At 53.4% G+C, this 23629-nt stretch overlaps 2 long non-coding RNA genes across 2 annotated transcripts in view; one reads left to right on the plus strand and one right to left on the minus strand.

Moving 5' to 3' along the window:
* The window catches only part of LOC309610253, a 29700-nt gene extending 25247 nt beyond the window's left edge, over positions 1 to 4453 (plus strand). Inside the window, exon 2 of the long non-coding RNA XR_014233804.1 lies at positions 1944 to 4453. This is a non-coding gene — a long non-coding RNA (uncharacterized lncRNA). The remainder of the gene's footprint in view (positions 1 to 1943) is intronic.
* LOC309610250 lies at positions 686 to 23629 on the minus strand. The gene is made up of 2 exons (XR_014233801.1): positions 23263 to 23629; positions 686 to 3390 (listed from the first exon to the last, which is right to left on the minus strand). It is a non-coding gene; the product is annotated as an uncharacterized lncRNA (long non-coding RNA).

Below are 23629 nucleotides of genomic sequence, written 5' to 3' on the forward strand. Positions count from 1 at the left end.
CTGTCTCCAAGGGCTGCTGGGAAGACTGATTCGCATCAGCTCTTATCACGTGCGTGGTAGAGCCAAGAGGTACATGTGTGTGAGTGTGCCCGGGTATGCACGTACCTCCTCCTGCTGGCATCTCCTCCTGCTGGGACCCCACTCCCAGATCCTGGCTTCACCCCGGGCCACTGGGGAACAGCCTCAAAGGGAGACTTCTCGAATGCATAAAGAAGATGTGGTACATATATGCAATAGAATATTACTCAGCCATAAAAAGAATGAAATAATGCCATTTGCAGCAGCACGGATGGACCTAGAGATTGTCATATTGAGTGAAGTAAGTCAGAGAAAGACAATTATCATATGATATCACTTATACGTGGAATCTGAAAAAAAATGGTACCAATGAACTTATTTACAAAACAGAAATAGACTCACAGATGTAGAAAACAAACTTATGGCTACCGGGGGGTGAAAGTGGGGAGTGGGGATAAATTGGGAGATTAGGATTGACATATACACACTACTATATATACAATAGATCACTAATAGGGACCTACAGGGACCCTGTATAGCACAGGGAACTCTACTCAATACTCTGTAATGACCTATATGGGAAAAGAATCTAAAAAAGGAGTGGATATACGTATATGAATAACTGATTCACTTTGTTGTACAGCAGAAACTAACACAACATCATAAATCAACTATACTCCAATAAAAATTTTTTAAAAAGGGAGACCTCTGGGAGGGAGCAATGGTGAGGGGACAGGTCGCTGAAGGCCTCAAAATGGGCTGTCTCTCCTGTCTCCCAGGCAGCTTTGAAGTGCCCCATAGCAGCACTGCCTGTTATCGTTCCTGTAGTTATTTCATCTGCCGTCTCTCCGCACCCATGAGGAACGAGATCTTGTCTGTTTTGTCCACTGCTGTGCCTCAGTGCCTAGACCAGTGCCAGGCACACAGTAGGTGTTCAACAAGTACGTGAATGAATGGTTTTGTTGTGGTCAGCTCTATCAAGGCGTCATGCACACACATGAAAGTCACCAGTTGTCAAGCCTCAAATGTGTACAGTGGTGCAACCACCACCTCCATCAGGATGGAGAACATTTCCTCACCTTAAAGGTTCCTTCGGGGCCCTTCCTAGTGAATCTCACCCCTCGCCCCTGGCAACCACTGTCCTGCCTTCTAGTACGGTAACGTTGCACTTTCTAGAATTCTGTGTAAGCAGGGGAGTGACGTGATCACACCTGCATTTGAGGAGATGGTGCCAGCTGCTGTGTGGGTCCTGGCGAGGAGGGCGGAGGGGGATGGAGGGACCCGGCAGGATGGAGGTGACGGTGACAGGCGTGGTCCAGGAAAGGTGGAGGCTTTGAGAGGAACCCTCAGGACCAGGTGAGCATCTGGCTGTGGCGGCCAAGGCGAGGTTTCCACTGGAGCAGCTGACCAGAGGCTGGGCTGACCAGAGACTGAGGGGGCCGTCACGGAGCAGGAGCTCAGGAGACGTTGCGGGCTTGCCTGGGAGAGAGATGTGCCCAGAGGCACCTGAGTGCGTGGGTGTGCATGTACTCACAAGCACAAGCACACCTGTGCACACACACAAGGAAGAGGGCAGCCCAGGCTCAGGCAGATGGCGCAGAGTCAACAGCCGCCGAGAGGCACAGCCGCTCAAAGCCTGGCTGTCTCCATCTTCCCTGCAGAGGAGAACCTCTCCAGGCTGCACGGAGCGGGGCGAACATGGTTGGCAAGAAGTGGGGAGGGGAAGCTCTCATTCACTGAGGCCCGGCCCTGTGAGAGGCATGGCTCACGTGGAAGGCATCCCATCCTCAGGATGTAGCTGCTCCCTCTTACAAATGAGGAAGCGGAGGTGTGAAGATGCTGAGTGATTCGGTATCGTTGCACAGTGACAGCACTCAAATGCTGCTTCTTCAATCCGTGACAGATGTGACATGCTCTTCTTACAGCACAACCTTGACCCTCCTCCCGTGTTCCCTCTCCTCCAATCTGGATGGACTTGGAATTTGCAAAAGCAATGCTCTGTGGTTTCTGAGTGAGGTCAGAAAATGTGGTGCAGCTTCTGCAGGGTTCTCTTGGGACACTCATCTCTGGAGCTCTGAGCCCCGCCATGCTGGGAGGAAGCCCAACCAGCCCACACAGACAGACCAAACGGAAGGGCCCAGAGAGGAAAGGAGGAGGAGAAAGACACCTGGCCAGCACACACTGCAGCCACTGGCTGCAACTGCATGAGGGACCCTAAGCCAGGCCACCCAGCCAAGCCCATTGCAAATACACGACTCACAGAAACTACGAGAAATAATAAAATGATTCTTGTTGTTTTAAGCTGCTAAATGTGGGGTTGGTTCATTATGTAGCTGTAACTAATTAGAATACAACCCATTGCAAAGCCTGTTGGACTGATGTTCAAAATAATCCAGAATCCGGGCTTCCCTGGTGGCGCAGTGGTTAAGAATCCGCCTGCCAATGCAGGTGACATAGGTTCAAGCCCTGGTCCAGGAAGATCCCACTTCCACAGAGCAACTAAGCCCGTGCAGCACAACTACTGAGCCTGTGCTCTAGAGCCCGTGAGCCGCAACTACTGAGCCCAAGTGCCACAACTATTGAGCCTGCACTCTAGAGCCCGTGCTTCACAACAGGAGAAGCCACCACAATGAGAAGCCCGCACACCGCAACGAAGAGTAGCCCCCGCTCTCCGCAACTAGAGAAAGCCCACGCGCAGTAACGAAGACCCAACACAGCCAAAAATAAGTTAAAAAAAAAACAAACCAGAATCCAACTGCTTCTCACATCTCCACCCACCACCCTAATCTGGGCCACCGTTACCTCTTGCCTGGACAGCTCAGTAGCCTGCTGACTGGTCTCCTGGCTTCTGCCCTCGACCCTGCAGTCTGTTCTCTGCACAGCAGCCAGAACGCACCCGTGGAGCAGAGACTCCTCTTCTCAAGGCCCTCCAGTGTCTCCCGTCTCCCTCAAGACCTGACGGCGACCCACAGGCCCTACACGTGCTGCCCCCACGACCTCTCTGACCTCAGCTCCCCCGACTCTCCCCTCCTTCACTCCACTCCAGCAGTTTCCCCAAACTCATCAAGCACATCCCTTCCTCAGAGCTATTGTTCATGCTATTCCTTCTGCCTAGGATTGCTTTTCCTCCCAGATGTCTTCCTGGCTCGCTCCCTCACCCCTTCAACTCTCAGCCCCAATGCCGCTTACTCCCTGCTTTATTTTTCTCCATTGAATTCCCACCTCCTAATGATGATGATAAATTATGTCTCCTTTTTTTGTTGTGTGCCTTCTTCATTATCACATGAGCTCCCTGCCAAGAGCAACTGTGTTTTTACTGCTTTATCCTCAGTGCCTAGTGCAGGGCCTGGCATGTAGTAGAGCTTCAGATGTCTAGGGAATGAACAAAAGAATGAATGAATGAATGAATGACTCCAGAATCCTTCCACGCAACTGAAACCCCTGACAGATAAGAGGATAAGAGAAGGGGTGTTGAGCTGCCCTCCTGCCCATCCAGGGTACATCCCATGCTCCAAATGAGGAAACTGAGGCCTGAGAAGGTAAATCATTTGTTGAAGGCCAGCCAATCATTTATGTGTTCAACAAGTGTAAAAGCTTTATAGCATCCAAACCTTCCAGAGTCTTCGAATCCAGACTTCCTGAGTTCAAATCCCAGGGCTACCACCTGCAAGCCTAGGGGGCAAGTTACTTCACCTCTGTGCCTCAGTTTCCTCACACATAACATAGGGATAATCCTCCAACCCAGAGGCAGGGGCACGTTTGCCCTGCATCAGGTGAGCTTTAAGCCCCAGAACCCCTCACCTGCATGGCCCCATCCAAGGCACCATTCCTATTTCATATTCTTAATCATATATGTTTTCCTGAAAGATCCCAAGAATGATTCAGCTTCAGGCCCCACCAATCCAGGACTGCCCCCCGCACCGCCCATGGCATTTTCAGAATTAAATGAGTTACTGCCCACAGGGTGGTGCCTGGCACATAGTGAGTGCCCGGTGCTATGTTGTTGAGGGCCCACTGTGTGCCAGGCACAGCGCTTGGAGCTAGGGATTCAGTGATGAAGAAAACAGACCAAGCCCCTGTCCTTATGGAGCTTATGTCCTGAGAAGGGAATAGACAAAAAACAGTGAGCAAATAGGCAATAAAATGGCAGGCAGCGGGGCTTCCCTGGTGGCGCAGTGGTTAAGAACCCGCCTGCCAATGCTGGGGACACGGATTCGAGCCCTGGTCTGGGAAGATCCCACATGCCCGGAGCAACTAAGCCCGTGAGCCACAACTACGGAAGCCCACGCACCTAGAGCCCGTGCTTCGCAACAAGCCAAGCCACCGCAATGAGATGCCCACGCACCGCAACGAACAGTAGCCCCCGCTCGCCGCAACTAGAGAAAGCCCGCATGCAGCAATGAAGACCCAACGCAGCCAAAAATAAATAAATAAATTTATTAAAAAAAAAAAAAAAGGCAGGCAGTGATGCAGGCAATAATGTACCATCAAGTGGTGCTGGGTTGGGGAAGGGGGGTGGGGAGGGGGCAGTGAAGTGCAGAGGGGTCGGGAGTTTTCTCTGAACAGGTGACATTTAAGAGGTGAATGATTAAAAGAAGAGAGCCATTTGGGGCAGAGGGAACAGCAGGTGCAAAGGCCCTGAGGTAGGAAGGAGCTGTATGCATTGGAGAAACAGCAACAAGGTCAGTAGGAAGTGAGTGCGGAAGCAGCAGCAGGAGATGCCGTCAGAGGAGCCCGGCTGCTGGGTCCACTTCCCTCTCCCCTTCCTGCCTCTGACGGACTAGCACTTGCAGAATTGCCTGTCCCGCCCCCAGGCCCGAGCTAGGGTGCTGCTCTGCCACCGCCCCTCCTGCCTTGTGACCTCAGCCCCACCCAGCCCCAGTCCCCAGCCCCCACTTCCCCTTCCACTTGTGACCCAGGAAGGCAGGAACCGCATCCTTCATAAACTGCATCTCCTCTCCCTCACTCCCTCCTGGACTTCCAGAGTGGATGGCAGTGGACAGAGCAGCTGGCCCCCAGTCAGTGGCTGACTCCCTTTTGACTCCCATCTGCCTTCCCACCCCTCCCCACCCACTGGCCCCCAGTGGCATCAGACCCTGGTAGCCTCCTCTCCTTCCCTTTCAGCAACCCTCCTAGAAACCATGGGGGTTCCCCAAATGCATCAGCCGTTCCCTGGGCCCTCCTCCCTCTGACCAAATCTCGGCTGTCACCTCCTCCTGGAAGTCCCTGGGTTATGAGCAGAAGATGGGTCTTGCTCATCTCTATACCCCAGGGCTGGACGTAGGGCCTGGCACTAAGAAGGATCTTAGTAGATGGATGAATAAGTGAATGGACAAACAAGGAAGTTACCTGGGTCCACTTGGTGTGTTATCCACTGGCCTGTGCTGGGCACAGAAGTCGGGGATGACTATGACAGGCCCTCTCGCATTCAAGTGCGAAGACTCTATTCCCCAAAGCCAGGGTTCTGGAGCAGGTCTGGGCTCTGCACTCATTTACTGTGTGACCTTGGGAAGCCACTGGCCTGTGCTGAGCTCTCCTCATTTGCCAAAGCAGCAGCTGGAAGAGGCTAAATGATCTCAAAGCATCATGGTCACAAGTGTGGACTCGAGCCAGGCGGCCTGGGCTCAAATCCTGGCCCTGCCCCCATGCCAGCTGTGTGACCGTGGGCGAGTTTCTTAACCCCTCTGATCCTCCAGTTCCCCATCTGTAAGTGCTGAAGAGCTTCAGGGCCTATCTCGCAGAATGGGTCTGAAGATTCACAGCTATGGCTCCTGTGGAAAGCACTGGACACGTGTTAACCACCAGGTTAATTAGACCATAATTAGGTCTGAGGTCCTTGATCTGCGTCTAACGGGACATGACAGGTTTGCTGGACACATCTACTATGTGTCAGAGTAGGAGGCTGGGAGCGTCCAGGACTGAGGTTCTGAGGTCTCTTGTGGCACCAAGGATGGGGCGACTGTCACTCCCGGCTGGGAGTGTGGTACGCATCAGTCATATGTGCCGGCTGCGCATACACAGGCGCTCTTTCTCGTGTACACACTGCCTGCCCAAAAGCAGCCTCGGCCCTTCCCCACACCGCTGGACCCTCTGAGGGGTCAAATGTGAAAGCGGGCGCTGAGGGAAACTGAGGGTAATCCCATCATGCAGACTGAACATCCAGAGACCTGCTGGGACATATCCCCCCAAACCACCCATCCTACCCCACACTCTCCCAGGGAATGATGGACTGGAAATGAGGTCGCAGGCCACACGTGGGAGGTTCCAGGGACCCCAGCCAGTAAGGGGCTGCCTCTCAGACTCCTGTGTCCCTGCCCCTGAGGGCCAGGGTGAGATGGCCTCATGTGAACAGAGAGAGTTTAGGAATCTTCGTGACCTCTGTGTCCAGAGCCCGCGGCATAGGGGAAGCTGAGGCCACGAAGGCCGAGTGACTTGCCCAAGGTCACACAGCAGTGGGGGCAGAGCTGGGATCAGAGCCCAGAATTACAAGCCCCTAGCCCTGCTCCGCCTCCACACAGTGACGCATTTCTGGAAATTACCCCAGTTTTACTTTCCAAAATGAGTCAGGAACATCTGTACCTCAGGGGCCAAAAATACTCCCAAGGACTCCTTAACAAAGATGCTGACATCTTCCCAAGGTGTCTGAAAGCAGAACTGGCCTTCCCAGGAACTGCTAATAACGATGCCATTGCGTTCATTCGGTCAGAGTTCCAGAAGTCCTTAGAAAGCCACGTTCTTGTGCTGTTCTTGCTACTGTAAAGTAGGGAACCAGGCCCCATTTGCCAGGGGACACCACTGAAGACCAAAGGGGTGGAGTGATTTGCCCAGGGTCACACAGCCCTGGTTCTGAACTCGGGTTGCCAACCCCAAGCCCAGAACCTTCTCTGACTCCCTGGAGGTGAGTTTGACCTTCCCTCTCAGAGATCTCGGCAGATCTTAGACTGCATAGACTCCCACTCCCAAATTCAAATTCTTTTTCATTTTTAATGTCTTTACTATAAAAGCAACAATACATGTTCACTTACGAAAATCTGAAAAATGCACAAAAGTCAAAATAAGGAAGAAAAATCACCACTCACAGCCCCACCACCCACGACAATCATTGTTAAGGTTTGATGTATTTCCTTCCATAGTTTTTTGTTTGGGACCTTTTTTTAAACCTGGCTGAGATCATACTGTATATTAAAAGAAAAAAAACAAAACGGTGGTATCCTGCCTTTTTGACTTGCCATTATATCACGGGCACTTTTCTGGTTATTTCACTCCCTATAACCTCGTTTCTTTTTCCTCTTCTCTGAATCTCATTTTTATTGGCTGCCTAATATTTTGTCAAGTGGAAGTTCCATAGTTTATTTAGCCATTCCCTTATTGTTGGACATCTCAGTTATTTCCAGTTTTTCGATGTTATAAATAATATATTTTGGTAGATCTTTGTACATAAAGCTTTCCTTTTTCCATATTTAGGGATATCTCCTTGGCTGAAATGGAATTACTGGGTCAGTGAGTCATATAGGTTTCTGGCACACTTGGTCAAATTGCTTTTCAAAGGCCCTGAGCCACGCCCATTCTACAGGTGAGCAAAGAGAGGCCCCAAGAGGTGATGTGAACTGTCCACAGTCACTCAGCCAGTCAGTGATGCCTGCAATTCTTCCTCAGTACCTCACCTACCTCCTCCTCCATCACACGTTCCTCTAATCATTCACTCATTCATTCATTCATTCAACAGAAAAAGTACACCTACTTTAAGCCAGGCACAGGTCTAGGTCCTGGAGATACTGTAGTGAGCAAAACAGACAAAACCCCTGCCTTCAAGACATTTCCATCCCAAAGGCATAGAGGGAGGGAGGGAACAGGAAGACTGCCTTGGCATTCGGCTCTATGCAAATCAAGGTGCTCATTTGCATCTCAGAGTAGGAACGGAGAAGGCAGAGGGTGACATCTGGCAGCCCTGAGGGCAGAATCCAGCCCAGTTTTCCTTGACCCCAAACTGTTTTTTAAAATTTGGGCTTCCCTTAAGAATTGAGAGATTTCTTGGATTTCTGGCATCTCCTGAATACTCTGCAGCCCAGATCCTGCCCCCAGCCACCCCACCCCCGGCCACACTGTGCTCGGCTCCTTGGTTGTGCTTCCTGCACACATTCAGCCCACGGGCCTTTTGTGATGTGAGCTGGGCAGGAGGGACTCGGTAATAAGAAAAATAACAATAGTAACACTGAGACAAGTAACAAGGAGGTAAAGTCACAAGGGCAGGTGACAGAGCTGCAAGTGAGAGGCAAAATTTGAATGGGGCAGTTGGGCTCCTGAGTCCAGGCTCTCAACCGCATCCAGCTGACAGTTTAGTGCAGAAGCTGTCAGGTACCAGAAGGGCCCCCAGGCGGACAAACAGCCCTGCCTTGGCCAGAGGAAGCTCAGAGGGGGTCCCCAGGGCCAAGAAGCAGCGCTGAGAAAATGGGCCTAGGAAGGCAACTGAAAAGTCAGGTTGGAGATTTCCTATTTCTTTGAACCTGGGGTTCCCTCTGCCCAAAATGCCCTTTCCCCGTTTCCTTTGCCTGCTTAATGCTTATTCTTGCTCAGCTGAGATGCCACCTCCTCCAGGAAGCCCTCCCTGACCCAGGGAGGAGTTTGCAGCTGGTTTCTGAACCCTGGTCCAGCCCAAAGGGGGCACAAGGCCTGGCAGGGTGGGAGAGACTGGAGCACCAGCAGCATCCGGGTTCTCAGGTTCCCACAACTCCCCTCCCGCAGCCCCTGCAATTCTCACTCTTCAACTGCCAACCCCTGATCCAGCTCCTCAATGCAGGTTAGGAGAGAAAGGAAGAGTGAGCAGTGACTGCAGGACAGTGGGTGTGGCTGGTGGCCTTGGCGTCTGAGTCAGGTATGCATATCCCAGATTTACTCTCCCTGGCTGGGTGACCTTGGGCATTCCTTAATCTCTCTGTCCCTCAGTTTCCTCAATTCTTTTGTTTTTTTTTTTTTTGGCTACGTCGAGCGGTATATGGGATATTAGTTTCCCCACCAGGGATTGTACCCACAGCCCACGGCAGTGAAAATGCCGAGTCCTAACCACTGGACCGCTAGGGAATTCCCTCCTCACTTCTAAAACAGACTGTAAAGGAGTGCTTAGCTCCCAGTCACTGCGAGACTTAACTGGAAAAGACCTGATGTGGACGCCCCAATAAGTGCTCACTCTTGTTGTTATGAATGAACAGGGAGCATGCACCCACGGAGTCAGAGGCTCACAGAAACCCGGGGGCTTACAGCGCCTCAGCCCCTCTCCCATTTTACAGTTGAGGAAACTGAGCTCAGAGAGGGAGGAGGCTATGCCTTAAACAAGAGCCTCTTACCCCCGACCCCACCCCAGTTGCTGTCACCAGCTGCCCTTGCTCCTGGGTCCACCCCCCTTGAAAATGTTTCTGATAACAGATTCAGTGACCCCGGGCCCTGCCCTTAAAGGGCCAGTGCGTGTCTTCTGCCCTGGGCCCAGCCAGGGCCTGCTCCCTGAGCGTTCACCTCTCTGGGAAGGAACTCTTGCCCCCAGAGACCTCCTCTCCTGGCCATCAAGCGAGGGGGTGGCTTCCTGGCCTGAACAATGGGGCCGGGATGTCCCTCAGCCTCTGGCATGCAGGGGCGTTGGGATATTTAATGAGGACGCCATTCCCATTCAGGGAGCACAGGGAACGTGGAGATGGGGGCAGGAGAGGGGCTTCAGGCCCCAGCTGGACACAGCAACATCTTTGGGAAACACTCCCCAGCCTTGTCCTTGTGACTTGGGCAAGGGGTTCCATCTCACTGGGCCTCAGTTTCCTCACCTGTAAAACGGAGAATGACAAAAGCATCTACCCCATAGGGTAGTTGTGAAATTAACCAAATCCTTAACATAAAGGGCTTAACACCGACCAGGTGGAGCCAGAATTCACACACAAAGTGAAGCCAGGCAGTGAGGGCAACAGCTACACACACACACACACACTCAGCTGTCACCTGCCTGGGGGAGAATCCCACTCTGCCCTTCCAGCTGTGTGGCCTTGGGCGAGTTACTTAACCTCTCTGTGCCTTAGGTGCCTCATCTGTAAAATGGGAATACTAATAGTCCCTCTGCAGAGGACTGTTTGAAATTAACTGAGTTAACGCATGTAAAGCACTTCAAGAACAGTGCTGGGCCCTTTCTAAGAGCTTGCCATTGTGGCCATCATCACCTCCTTACCTTCTTATGAGCTTCCTGTGGCAGCTGTAACAAATGACCACTCACATGGTGACTTAAAAGAACACAAATTTTTCATCTTACAGTTTTGGAGATCCAGATGTCGGCAGGGCTGTGTTCCCTTCTGGAGGCTCTAGAGGAGAATCCATTTCTTTGCCTTTTCCAACTTCTAGAGGCCGCCCTCATCCTCTGGCTTATGGCCCTTAAGCCAACAACAGCATCTTCTGATCTCTGCTTCTGCTGTCACATCTCCTCTCTGTGACCCACTTCCCTCCCTCTGTTTCTTTAACTTTTTACTTAGAACTCATTTTAGCTTCACAGAAGTTGGAAAGATAATTCAGTGAGTTCCCATATACCTTCACCCAGATTCCCCTAATGTTAACATTTATCAAAAGGAAGACCTTAATATTGATACATGTTAAGTGCATGTATCATACCTGTAAACTGCAGACTTTATTCAGATGTCACCAGCTTTACCACCAGTGTCCTTTCCCTGTTCCAGAATCCATCCAGGATCCCATGTGACATTTTTCACCTTCATCCCTACCATCTGTGATGTTCCTCGGTCTTTCCTGACCTTGACACTTTTGCTGCTTGGGTTATTTTGTCCCTCCATTTGTTTTTTTTAAAAAACAGCTTTATTGGGAATTCCCTAGTGGTCCAGGGGTTAGGACTCGGCGCTTTCACTGCCGTGGCCCCAGGTTCAATCCCTGGTGGAGAACAAAGATCCAGCAAGCCGTGCGGTGCGGCCAGAAAAAAATAAATTAAAAATATAAAAACAAAAACAGCTTTATTGAGATGTAATTCACATACCATACAATTCACCCATTTAAAGTATACAATTCCATGACTTGGGGTTTATTACATTATTTTTTAAAATATTTATTTACTTATTTATTTATTGGCTGCATCGGGTCTTAGTTACGGCACACGGTATCTTTCGTTGTGGTGCGTGGGCTTCTCTCTAGCTGCGGTGTGCAGGCTCAGTAGTTGCAGTGCACAGGCTCCAGAGGATGTGGGCTCTGTAGTTGCAGCACACAGGCTCTCTAGTTGTGGCGCACGGGCTTAGTTGCCCCACCGCATGTGGGATCCTAGTTCCCTGACCAGGGATCGAACCGGCATGCACTGCATTGCAAGGCGGATTCTCAGTCACTGGACCACCAGGGAAGTCCCGTATGCAGTTCAGCTGTTTCCCTCTGATAAAGACCCTTGTGATTACATTGGGCCTTGCTGGATGATCCAGGCTAAGCTCCCATCTCAAGATCACATCTGCAAAATCTCTTTTGCCCTGTAAGGCAAATGTCCAGGGATTAGGACTTGGCCATCATCATGGGGGTGGGGAGAGAAGCTGTGACTCTGCCACACCTCCCTTGGAGCCATCAGCCACCCCATACCGGCAATTACCTGTCCGCCCATTGGCCTTACGCTCTTGAATGCAGGGTCTGGGCGGCCTTGCTCACTGTCGTGTCCCCAGTACCTGGAACGAGGCCAGGGAAACCTGAATTCTTACATTCACCAGCATTCACAACAGCCTGAGCACAGGAAATGGCCATTTTTGTCAAAAATGGTCAAACAGTGGGCTTCCCTGGTGGCGCAGTGGTTGAGAATCTGCCTGCCAATGCAGGGGACACGGGTTCGAGCCCTGGTCTGGGAAGATCCCACATTCCGTGGAGCAACTAGGCCCTTGAGCCACAGCTACTGAGCCTGCACGTCTGTAGCCCACGAGCCACAACTACTGAAGCCCATGCGCCTAGAGCCCGTGCTCCGCAACGAGAGGCTGCGATAGTGAGTGGCCCGCGCACTGCGATGAAGAGTGGCCCCCACTTGCCGCAACTAGAGAAAGCCCTCGCACAGAAACGAAGACCCAACACAGCCAAAAATAAATAAATTAATTAATTAATTTAAAAAAAAAAAAAAAGAGGCAGAGTTGATTTCCCCACCCTTGAAGTTAGGTAACAACAACAAAAAAATGGTCAAATAGAAATTTTCATCTGGTCACTCTAGTTTGCGCTGGCAAACTAGGCACGGAGGACCTTGCTTCCACCTCAACTGTCTGTGCAGAACGAGGCATTCCCAGACCCATTTTACAGATGATCAGGTGGTACCTTAGCCCCCAGGTGTCTCTGCCCCCAGGCTCCTCACCCTGACACTGCAGACTGGGAGCCACGGGGGCCTTCCAGGTTGCTAAAATCCTGAAATACACCCAAATTCACGGGTAACCAGTCTCGACTCCAGGCCTCTAGATGCCCCCACGCAGCCCAGACCTCCATCCCCCCACCGAGCCCCAGCACGTCCTCATGAGCTGGTAACTAGTGGGTCTCACCTGGCCCAGAAGGGGGTCCTCGGACCTGCTCCCCTGGTCACCTGATTGGCCACTGCCTGGGCTGCACTGGGTGTGAACGCTTTTCTATCTCTCCCCTGCTCTGGCACATAGTAGGTGCTCAATGAGCATGAACACCCTCGCAGCCCCTCGCTCCCTGCCCAGTGCTCAGTCCACCCAGCCTCACTTCTGGCCCCCCACCGTGGCCTCCGCGCTTCCCAGGGGACCGGTGGGTGTGAGGGGGGCTGAACAAGAGGGCTTTGAGGCAGCCCTATCTCCGGAGGGAAGTCGAGGAGATAACACAGCTTCTCACTTTCCCAGCCTGTCTCACACCAGAGATAATCCGGGGGAGACGGGGTGCCCAGAGCCCTACTAGCAACGGGGCCACCCACCTGCCCCCTGGGTCTCCCACGTTCCCACTATCACAGACTCCGGGCTGAAATCTGAGGAGTCACTCGGAAGAAGTGCCTGAGACAGGCAGATGATAAGCCAGCCAGAGCTGGTGGGGAGGGGGACAAGTCTCCAGTGTCCCCTGGAAAATGACCCATAGGCTGCAGACACCCTTCCCAAAGCCTGGTTCCACCCATACCTCCCCCAGAGAGCCAACCCTGACCCGCCGCATGCTCTCCAGAGCTGCCCTGAGACACAGCCCGGCCAATGGCCCTGCAAAAGCACCGGATCCAGTCCTCTGGCTGACCAGTGAAGAAGCTGAAACCAGAGAGGTTGGGAGGCTGGCCCGAGTCACACAGTATCTTGACAGTGGAGCAAGGGCTTAAACCCACATCTCTCAGTTGCTGCAAGTTCCTCTTCAGCACACCAGCCGTGGAAGGCCAGCGCCCAGGGTGGGCTGAATGTCTGATGAATGAATGAATGAATGAATGAGCGAGGGAATGGGCCAATCTGCTCAGTTTCTTACCAGAGGAGCGCCTCTCAGTCTAGTTTGCTCACCAGCCTGACCCCAGCTCAGCACCCTTTTGAGCTTCCTGACTCACCCACACACCCAGGTGGAAGCAGCAGGTGGACGGTGGAGAGGAGGCGCTCAGCCGGGGACAAGTGTGCTGCTTCCCGTACACCAGCAGCCCAGGCACTGCCCGCCTGCTCTCTGCCCATCACCAGCCTGAGCAAAGCTTTCCCTGCAGGACCAGAACCTCCCAGCATTTGGGGCCCAGGAGTGCAGGCTGGCCCAAGACCCAGAACAGAGACCCCGGCCCCCAGTCGGCCCTGGCAGGCCAGTGACTAGAGAGTGAGCCCCCCTGGGGGTCTGGAAGCCCCCCCATCTTGCTTTCAATGAATTCACTTATAGCACCAAATCTGATGCTCACGACAGAATAAATGTTAGATGGGGAAACTGAGGCCGGAGCAGATATCTTGTCCAAGGTCACAGAATGAGACAGAGGAAGACAGAAATAGGACCCAGGGGTCATTTCTTTGAGCCTGCAGCCCCAGGGGGGCTCCATTTTTCTTTCTTTCTTTTATTTGTTTGTTTGTTTGTTTGTTTGTTTATTGGCTGTGCCATGCTACTTTCAGGATCTTAGTTCCTCCACCAGGGATTGAACCTGGGCCCCCAGCAGTGGAAGCATGGAGTCCTAACAACTGGACCTCCAGGGAATCCCCCAGGGGGCTCCTCATACCTCCTTGTCCCCCCCATCGCCTGTGCCCTCCACTCCCATGACTTTGTGATGCACAAGGCCCTCCTCCCCAGATTCTGTGCCCCAGTGTGGTGGGCCAGAGCTCGCCAGCCCTGTCCCCACCATCTCTCATGAGTTCCTCCGAACCTCAGTTTTCCCCTCTGCCATCAGGGGAGCTGATAATAGTACAAATTTCATGGTGTTTTTGTGAGGATTAAATGAGTTGCTGCCATTTGAATAGACATTTCTCCAAAAAATGTATGTGAATAAGCACATGAAAAGATGATCATGATTAGTGGTTAAGGAAATAAAAATTAAAACATGACTCCTACAAGGATGGCTATAATCAAAGGCAGACAGAAAAAAGTGTTGGTGAGGCTGTAGAGAAATTGAAGTCTTCCTACATTGCTGGTGGGAATGTAGAATGATTCAGCCACTTTGGAAACAGCTGAACAGTCCCTCAGAATGTTAAGCAAAGAGTTACCATATGAGCCAACAATTCCCCACCAAGAGAAATGAAAACATATGTCCACACAAAGGCTTGCACAGGAATGTTGGTAGCAGCATTCTTCCTAATAGCCAAAAAGTGGAAACAACCCGAATGTCCATCCGTGAATGAATGGATAAACCAAAAGTAATATATCCATGCAGTGGAATACTATTCAGCCATAAAAAAGAATGAAGTACTGATACATGCTACAACGTTACGCTAAGTGAGAGAAGTCAGTCACAGAAGACCACATATTGTATGATTCCATTTATATGAAATGTCCAGAATAGGCAAATCCATAGAGAATAGATGGGTGGTTCCAGAGGCTGGGCCAGGGGTATAGGGAGTGACTGCCGATGGCTATTGGGTTGCCTTATGGGACGATCTAAAATTAGATTACGGTGATGTTTGTGCAACTATGTAAATATGCTAAAAACCACTGAACCAGACACTTTAAGTGGGTGAACTTTACGGAATGTAAATTATATCTCAATAAAGCTATTTTAACAAATGAGATACCGCAAGCTTGCCTGCCCAGCATCTGGTTAGGCTCAGGGGTGGCAGCGGGTAGGATTGGTAGCCTTGTGACTTGCACTATCATCTCTTTTGCTCTTCACAGCCCCATGAGGTGGGCATTTGGTGGGCATCTGAGAGCAGCGTGCGGGGTAGAGGAGGCAGCTTTTCCAGGGGAGGTGGATTGGGACACCATTAGCTGCATTTTCATGTGCCAGGCTCTGTAGTAGACTTTGGGGGGAGGGAGACAACAAAGGCCCCTGGGGTCTGGCCCTCCCACCCTTCCCCACTCCAGGCCTCTGCTTTCCCATCTGTCAAAAAAAAGGCTCCATCAGTGGTTTTCAAACTGTGTTCCAAGGCACCCTGTGGCCAAGAAGAGATTTCAACCGCCCCTGAGGTTCCCCCTGGGACTCCAGCCCTGTCCCTGCCTTCAGGCCTGGCCCACACCTACAGGATGTGGCTGCCAAACGTAGGTGGGGAAGAGGAAGGCGTGGGGGGTCGTGCGCAGGAATCCACATCCTGGGGACCAGGAGATGGGAACTCCAGGTGCCTGTAGCCCGGCTTCCGGCTCCAACCTAGGGAAGAAGCCTCAGCTGTTGCCTCCCAGGACACAGCCGCCTGGCTCAGAGCCCGAAGCCCATCCCGGACATGGTGCCGGCACTTCCGCTTCCCTTCTGGTAGGGGAGACCCTCTGGAGCCTCTTGTTCAAGGCCCAGGTCCCCAGGCCTGGATTACTCACAGCTCTGGCTACCAAGTCCCAGACAACCCGAGAACCTGGCAAGAGGGTAAAGCTGAGCCTGTGCTGGGCACTGAGGACCGTGCCCTTGGGGAATTCACAAAGCCCCCATTATGTTTTCATGACTCTAACCCCAGCGTCAGAGACCCTCCTATGGATCAGATGGAAAGTTAGTGAGCGAAGCAGAATGGCGGGTCCTACGGCTGAGTGGAGCTCCCTTGCCCTGTCCCGAGGGCGCAGCTGCTACTTGACCGTAGGCAGCTGTTGCCAGCCATTTTGTTTTTTAAGAGAAGCCAGAAATCTGGATTTTAATGTGAAATCTCCAGATTTGGAGAAAATTGGGAGAGCAAGACACATCCATAGACAGAGACGGCCTGTGGGCCACCAGTTAGCTGTGCTACCTCGTTGACGGAAGCAACCACCACCTTACAGGTGACGAAACTGAGGCTGAGGGAGAGGAAGCGAGACGTGCAAGGCCCCCACGTGGTGCAAAGCAGAGCTCAGGCCCAAACCCAGGTCTCCTGTTCCTGACTCGAGGGAGGACGCTTCCATTCCGCTGTACCCTTGCTGAAAGAAAGAAGGAAAGAAAGAAGGAAAGAAAGAGGGAAGGAAGGAAGCTTCCGTCTGTGGTCTGGTTCAACAAACAAGGGAACACGTGCAGGCCAGCCATAGAAAAGAACGGGGAAGCTCTGCAGGGACGGATAGGGGCCACTCTCCAAGGCGAGAGAGAGAGACCGAGAGCTCTGCCGTTTATGAGTATGTGTTTAAGGCGGAGGAAAGAATATAAACATTTCTTTGCGTGTGTCTGCTAGGCCATCCCTGGGAGAAGACTGGAGAAACGGACTAGTGGATGGGGTCGGAGCTTTTCACTCCACACCCTTTGATGTATTTTTTTCCCCCTTTGGTGTATTTTGATTGTTGGACCTGTGAGCAACAATCTTCAACAAGTGTATTGTTTTTGGTTTGTTTTCATTGCCCCCTCTTCTTCCCCTCGTGTCAGTCTCTGAGCCTGGGACATGAAGGGGGATTTGCAGGTGTCCTGGGGTCTGGGGCCAGCTCCCTGGGAGCTAGAGAGGGTGGGGGAGGGGAGCTACCCCCATGAGGCCTGCTATGTGCCAAGGTCCTGTGCACTCGAGCCATTCAGTCCTCACAACTCTGGGAGGTGAGGCCGTTATGACCCCATTTTACAGATGAGGAAACTGAGCCACATGACCAGACGTTACGGAAGCTGGCTCAGAGTTCAGGGCCCAGGTTCCCAGGGTGTCCCTGCTCCTCCCTAGGCCTTTCCTTTTCTCCGCTGAAGATCCACAGCCTGAGGTCTCTCATGGCCCAGCCCAGGTCCCAGGTTCCTTCTTCAGACTCCTTCCTGAGAGTTAGTAGGGCAGTTCCTGGCCCCCCAGCCACACCCTCATGCTCCTGCCCATCAAGCTGGGCTCAGAGCAGCTAGTTTCCTTCCGGAATGGCTCAACCCCAGGTCTGGAGACCATCTGGGTTCCAGCCAGAAGCATTTCCACCCCTGAACCTCCGGTCCAGCTGGGGGCTACACGGCCCCCATGGAGCCTGTGTCTGGGATCCCCCAGTACATCCTGCCCAGGGTGGGATTTGCAGGCAGGATACCTCAAGAATTCATGGTGTCCCTTAGACAAGACACAGGATCGCCAGGAGATTAGCGCGCATTGATTCCTCTGATAAAGAGACCAGAGAGGTTAGGCCATTTAGCCTAAAGTCACACAGCAAATGGGGACTTTGGGCCAGTCACGTCCTAGCCAGGTCTCGGCTTCCTACCCTGTAGAGGAGGATAGAATGACACCTCGTAGGCTGTGATGGGGAAGAAGTGAGGGTCCACATGTGAACACAGAGATGGAAAAGATATGCTTCCTGCCCTTAGAAGCTCAGGTTCCAGAGACAAATAAACAGGTTTGACTTCGAGACAGGGAGCCTGAGCCCAGAGGACACCCCAGGCCAGCCTGGGAGTCAGCGAGGACTTCCTGAGGAAGGGGCATATGGAAGGCCCGGGGACAGTGCAGTTAAACTGGGAAGTGTCCTTCTGCGGGGTGGGTGTAAGCCCTCAGGAGGCCAAGAGGACGACCAGACCAGGGCAGGAAGCCCCCAAGTGGGGCTTTCTGGGCGGAAGTGGAGGTGGGGTTCCTCAAGGTGGAGAATGAGGTCAGGACTTGGCCGATGCCAGCAGGTGATTCCTTCTGGCCAGTTCCTGCCCTGTCCAGGGAGGCCAGGCCACCCCCAGGGCCTTCCCCACCACCAGCAAGTGGTCAGGCCTGGGCTGCCCAATGCCCCCTGTGCTGACTCATGTCCGCCCGGTTGGCCCTGGCTGGAGGGAGGGGGCGGACCCCACTCCACGCTTGACCTTATCAGGCCTTGCTTGTGTCCAGCCGCCTGGACGTGGGCAGGGCCTCGGCACCTCCCCACCCCCTCCCTGGCCTGGCTGAGCAGGGCCTGCATGAGCTCATGGGAGCCCGAGGCGGGGAAGGGCAGGCAGGGCAGTGGCCCAAGAAGGGAGGAGGGCAGTAGCCTGGCTAGGGTGCCCTGTGGGGCTGCCCGTCGGCCCCCTGCCTGCTGGGACAGGGTTGGGCACGGGCTATTTTTAGTTCCCAAATGAGGAACGGTGAGACCCGGATGTAGCAGCTGCTACAGGGAGGATTTTCACTGCCACAACCTGCCCCGGGAGCACACGCATGCACACACACACGGACACACCCACACGCTCAGCACTCATGCAAATCCGTGAGCACATGCATACAAACATGCTCATGCACAGAGGTGTGCACACGGGATGCGCCCACACACATGCACAGAGACACACCCACGTATAACTACAGACATGCGTACACGTATCCTCGTGTGCACAGGTCTGCCAAAATGCACAGAGGCCTGCACCCAAGACCCACCCAAGTGCACACTCAGGGTGCACAGGCTGGCTGAGGCTCACACAGCTGTGCAAGCACCCCCAGGGCCCCCACCTGTGTGCACACATACCTTGTCCTCGCTTGGGACACCTCAACCCCTTGCCGGCCCTTCTAGGCCATGACCACACAGTGGGACCCACGCAGTGGCAGGGGGGAAATAGGGGGCTGTAGGTGCACAAAAGAGGTGGCATCTCAGCCTGGGGTGGTCAGGGAAGGCTTCCTGGAGGAGGAGGCTCCTAAAGGAATGATCAGTGAAGGATCTGCCTGTTTTAATGAAGTCTGGAGAGGGTAATTTTCTAGTGCCTATGAAAATAACAGCAACAGTCAACAGCCATAGCAGCTGCCAGGTGCCGTGGCTCACACTATGCCAGCCCCTCCACCCCTCATCTCATTCCACCCTCTCAGCACCTCGTGGGACAAGTGCTATTATAACCACTATTTGCAGAGGAAGAAAGAGGCCGAGAGAGGTCTTGGCATACGGCTGGTGGGACTCACCCCAAAGCCCATGTTCAGGCACGGGTGGTGACTTTCTTGGCCATCAGGGTGTCCAGTTATCTATCACCGTGTAACAAGTGACCCCAAAAGTTGGTGGCTTAAAACAAGAGCAAGCATTTGTTTCGCTCACAGATCGGCAAGTTAAGCAGAGCTCAGCGGGGAAGGCACGTCCCTGCTCCAGAGGGCATCAGCTGGGGCAACTCGACGGGGGGCTAGAGGACCCATCGGCTCTGTTGGGGTGGAGGCTGGGGGCCTCTGTTCCCCTCAACGTGGCCTTTCCATTGAGCCGTTGGGCTTCCTCACAGCATGGTGCCTGAGTTCTAAGAGTGAGCATCCTGGGAGATGGACTGTGGAAGCTGCTGTTTCTTACAGCCTGGGTCTGACACAGCATCACTTCCACCATTTTGCCCAAGCATCCACAGAGCCCAGATTCAAGGGAAGGGGACACAGACCTCCACCTCTCTGTAAGAAGACTGTCAAATAGCAGGGGGCAGGAAATATTCTAAAACCACCAAAGTAAAGATGGAGGTGGCCCCAAAGCAGGCAACCTCTGTCTAGCCCAGATGCCCCTGCCCTGCCCCAGACCTCAGCCCTCCAGCCAGGGCTAGCAGATCAGTCCTAGAGCAGGGGGCGCCGTTTCCTCCATCCACATCCTGCCCTCTCCATTCATGTCTCCTTTCATGCCATGAACAGAGGGACCATTGTGTGTGGCTACGGAGGCCCAACTGGCCTGGCACCTTGGCTGGAATGGGGCAGCCTCAGTGGGGCAGAGGAGCTGGGTGCCCAGGTTGGGGACGTTCCTCACTCCTGCCAGAGCTCTCCCAGGGCCCCGCAGGGTTCCCCCAGTTCTAGCTCCTCTGCTTTCTCCTTGCCCACCCCAGGGGGACACAGGGTTTGGGAGCGGTCGCTCCTGGGTCACCCCAAGTGAGACTCCAGTATAGATGTCCTTTCCAAGGACCCCTCTCCCTATGCCCTAAAATTTCATGATTCTGGGGTTGGAAGTATTCAACACTGTAAACCCCAAAAGTCTATTTCCATGCTTCTCTCCTTCTCAGGAATCTAAGTTTCTAATACATTTCGACTCAGTTTGACAAAACCAATTGAATTGTAAATGAGCTCACACTCTGACCCAGTAATTCTCCTTCTAAGGAATCTTCTGTGCTCCAGAAATCCTCAGGCATATGCAAAAGAGACAGCGCAAAGATGTTCAGAGTAGCGTTGCATATTATCGAGAAAAGCTGGAAACTACCTGCACGTCCATCCACGAGAGCTTGTTAAACAAGAGATATAGAGTCACACGGCGGACTACCTGCAACCACTAGAAAGGATGAAGTCGCTGTAGGAGTAAAAACCCAGAGCCCTCTCCCAGCTACAGTGGGCAGGGAGTGATAGCCACTTACAGAACATTACGTGCGGTGTGTGCCTATTTAAGTTTGAAGGACTTCCCTGGTGGCGCAGTGGTTGAGAATCCGCCTGCCAATGCAGGGGACACGGGTGTGAGCCCTGGTCCAGGAAGATCCCACATGCCGCGGAGCAACGAAGCCCGTGCGCCACAACTACTGAGCCTGCACTCTAGAGACCATGCTCCGCAACAAGAGAAGCCACCGCAATGAGAAGCCTGCACGCCGCAGTAAAGAGTAGCCCTCGCTCGTCACAACTAGAGAAAGCACACACACAGCAACGAAGACCCAACGCAGCCAAAAATTAATTAATTAATTAATTAATTTTTAAAAGTTTGAAAAGCACAGTCTCTTGTATACAAGAGAGTTCTGCATGGGGAACAGAGAGAAGCCGTGGAGGGACAGACAGGGGACTGGGAAGGGCCCTGCAATTGGAGTGTGTGTTGGTTTCCTGGGGTCGCTCTAACAAACAACCACAAACTGGGTGGCTAAAAGCAACAGACATCTCTTCTCATAGTTCTGGAGGCCAGAAGTTGGAAGCTAGGTGTCATCAGAGCCAGGCTCCCTCCGAAGGCTTAGGGGAGGACCCTTCTCAGCCTCTTACAGCTTCCGGTGGCTCCTGCCACCCTGGGCTTGTGACAACATCCCTCCTGCCTCTGCTCCGTCTCACTCTGTCTCTCTGCTTCCTGCCTCCGTGTTTCCGTTTTCAAATCCTTCTCCTTTCTCTTATAAGGACATTGTCCTTGGATTTAGGACCCACCCAATTCCAGGATGATCTTATTTTGAAATCCTTATTCTAATTACATCTGCCAAAAGAAAAAAACAAAACTAAAACAAACCTTATTCCAAATAAGGTCACAGTTCACAGTTTGAGATTCTGGGTAGACATGAATTTGGGGGACACTATTCAACCCTCTCAGGGGGACAGGTGAATGTGCTTTCCTATAATGAAGGTGTGTTTATGGACTTAGATTTTATGTGTGTTATTTCATTTTAATTTAAAAAATTCTAAAATCCCAGACCAGATGTCTTCCAACATCCCCTGTCTCCCAGGGCCAGCATCTCAGGTTTCCTGGGAGGCCCAGTCCCCCCAGCAATGAGGTAAAAATGGTCACCGAGGACATGACCGTGCTCTCCCACATCGGCCCCGGCTGACCAGGCTGGCAGTCACCGGGGGTCCTCAGACCTCCAGATCATGATCCTCCCGTGTTACTGGAGAGACGGCCGCTGGTGTTCACAGCCCAGCACCTCCCGAGGGGACGAGTTGAGCACCCAGGGCGTGGTGGTGGCCGGGAGGGGAGTGGTGGGCTGGGGGCTCCGCATGGCACGAACGACCCACTCACCCATTAAAAGTCTCCCCAGGGTCGTGGGCATTCACTGATCCCAACCCCTCATTTTATACATGGGGAAACTGAGGCTGGAAAAGAAGAAAGGACTTGGCCAAGGTCATCTCCTGAGCTAGGAGCCATGTGTCCCATCCCACTGCTTCTCAGCAAGGACCTGCCCCCAACTCTCCACGCCCACCAGCTGCAGCCCCCAGTGTTTCCACTGGAGATTCATTCTTCCCAGTTGGTCCTGTGAGGCAAGCAGGACAGTGAGGTAGGTGAGGGAATCCGAAGCTCCGAACAGTGAGGGGCAGAGGGAGTCAGAACCAGCTGGGCCCGTCCTGTCCGGTCAGCAGGCATTGACTGGGCTCACAGGGCCCTCGGAGCCAGCGCGGAGCTGGGCGCCAACGACACCCATCTCCCAGTGCGCACTGGGGGTCAAAGAGGCCCACACAACAGAGGCCGGAAGGAGGCCCCAGCAGCCCTCCTCGCCCTGCCCGGCCTCGTGGTCTGTCCTCCTTCCTCTGACAGCCGCTGCTCTGCCCCTTGCCCTGTCCCCTGCCGACTGCAGGCTGTGTGATGGCCAGGGCCCAGGACAGAGCAGCGTTTGCCGACAGTAGCGACAGTAACACCCCTACCTGTGTCTGGGACTCTGGCGGGCCCTCCTGTGTGTGTCCCTGCTCACACTGGGGGCTGGGGTGCAGGGGCCGAGGAGAGGGCTCCCCAGTCACAGGCTCCCGGTGCACTTGACCGAGTCCCTCTGAGTCTCGGTAGTTAATTAACCATCAGACTGTTTAAAAGTTAACGACAGCAGAACGGGGTGGGGGGGAAAGGCTTAACCCGTGATGGGGGCACGGAGGAGGAGCTCACCCCTTCCCAGGAGACCCCTGGACCCTGTGACGCAGGTGGGGATGTGAAGGAGGCTGGCTCTGTACCCCCCACCCCTCCCAGCCTCCCCTGGTCTCTAAGGAAGGGGGGCTGCACTCACAGGGAGGGCTGGGGGTGTAAGACGGGGCAAGAGGTTTCCTCCAAGGACAAGAGTCCCGGGCCTAGGGACTTCCCTGGCGCTCCAGTGGTTAAGACTCCGCACTTCCACTGCAGGGGCGTGGGTTCAACCCCTGGTCAGGGAGCTAAGATCCCGCATGCTGCACGGTGCGGCCACAAAAAAAAAAAGAATCCCGGGCTTAGGTCAGACCTCCACCCACAAGCACTTACCTGGGCAGTGTGACCTTAGGTGAGTCACCCCCCTGACCAGCCTCAGTTTCCTCATCTGCAAAACGAGGGCACGAACAGCAGGTTGGTTTGCAGATTCTCTGAGATGATGTGTGCCAAGTGGATGCCACACGCTGGGCGCTTAGTAGGTGCTCACGACGTCCTCCTGGAGACCTGACACCCTAAGGCCTGGCACTGAGTCTCTCCACCCCCCACGGCAGGGTCGCTCTTTTCATAACAGTCAAGTTCGATTCCAACCCCCAGGGAAGAGAAAGTGGCCCTTCCTCCAGGGCCAGGTGGGGAAGGTGAATCAGCTCCCTCACCTGGGCTGATTCACACCTGTGCGGAGCGCGGGGCGGGGAGGAGACAG

Source organism: Balaenoptera borealis, assembly GCF_965194805.1.
Source record: "Balaenoptera borealis genome assembly, chromosome: 13".
NCBI lineage: Eukaryota > Metazoa > Chordata > Mammalia > Artiodactyla > Balaenopteridae > Balaenoptera > Balaenoptera borealis.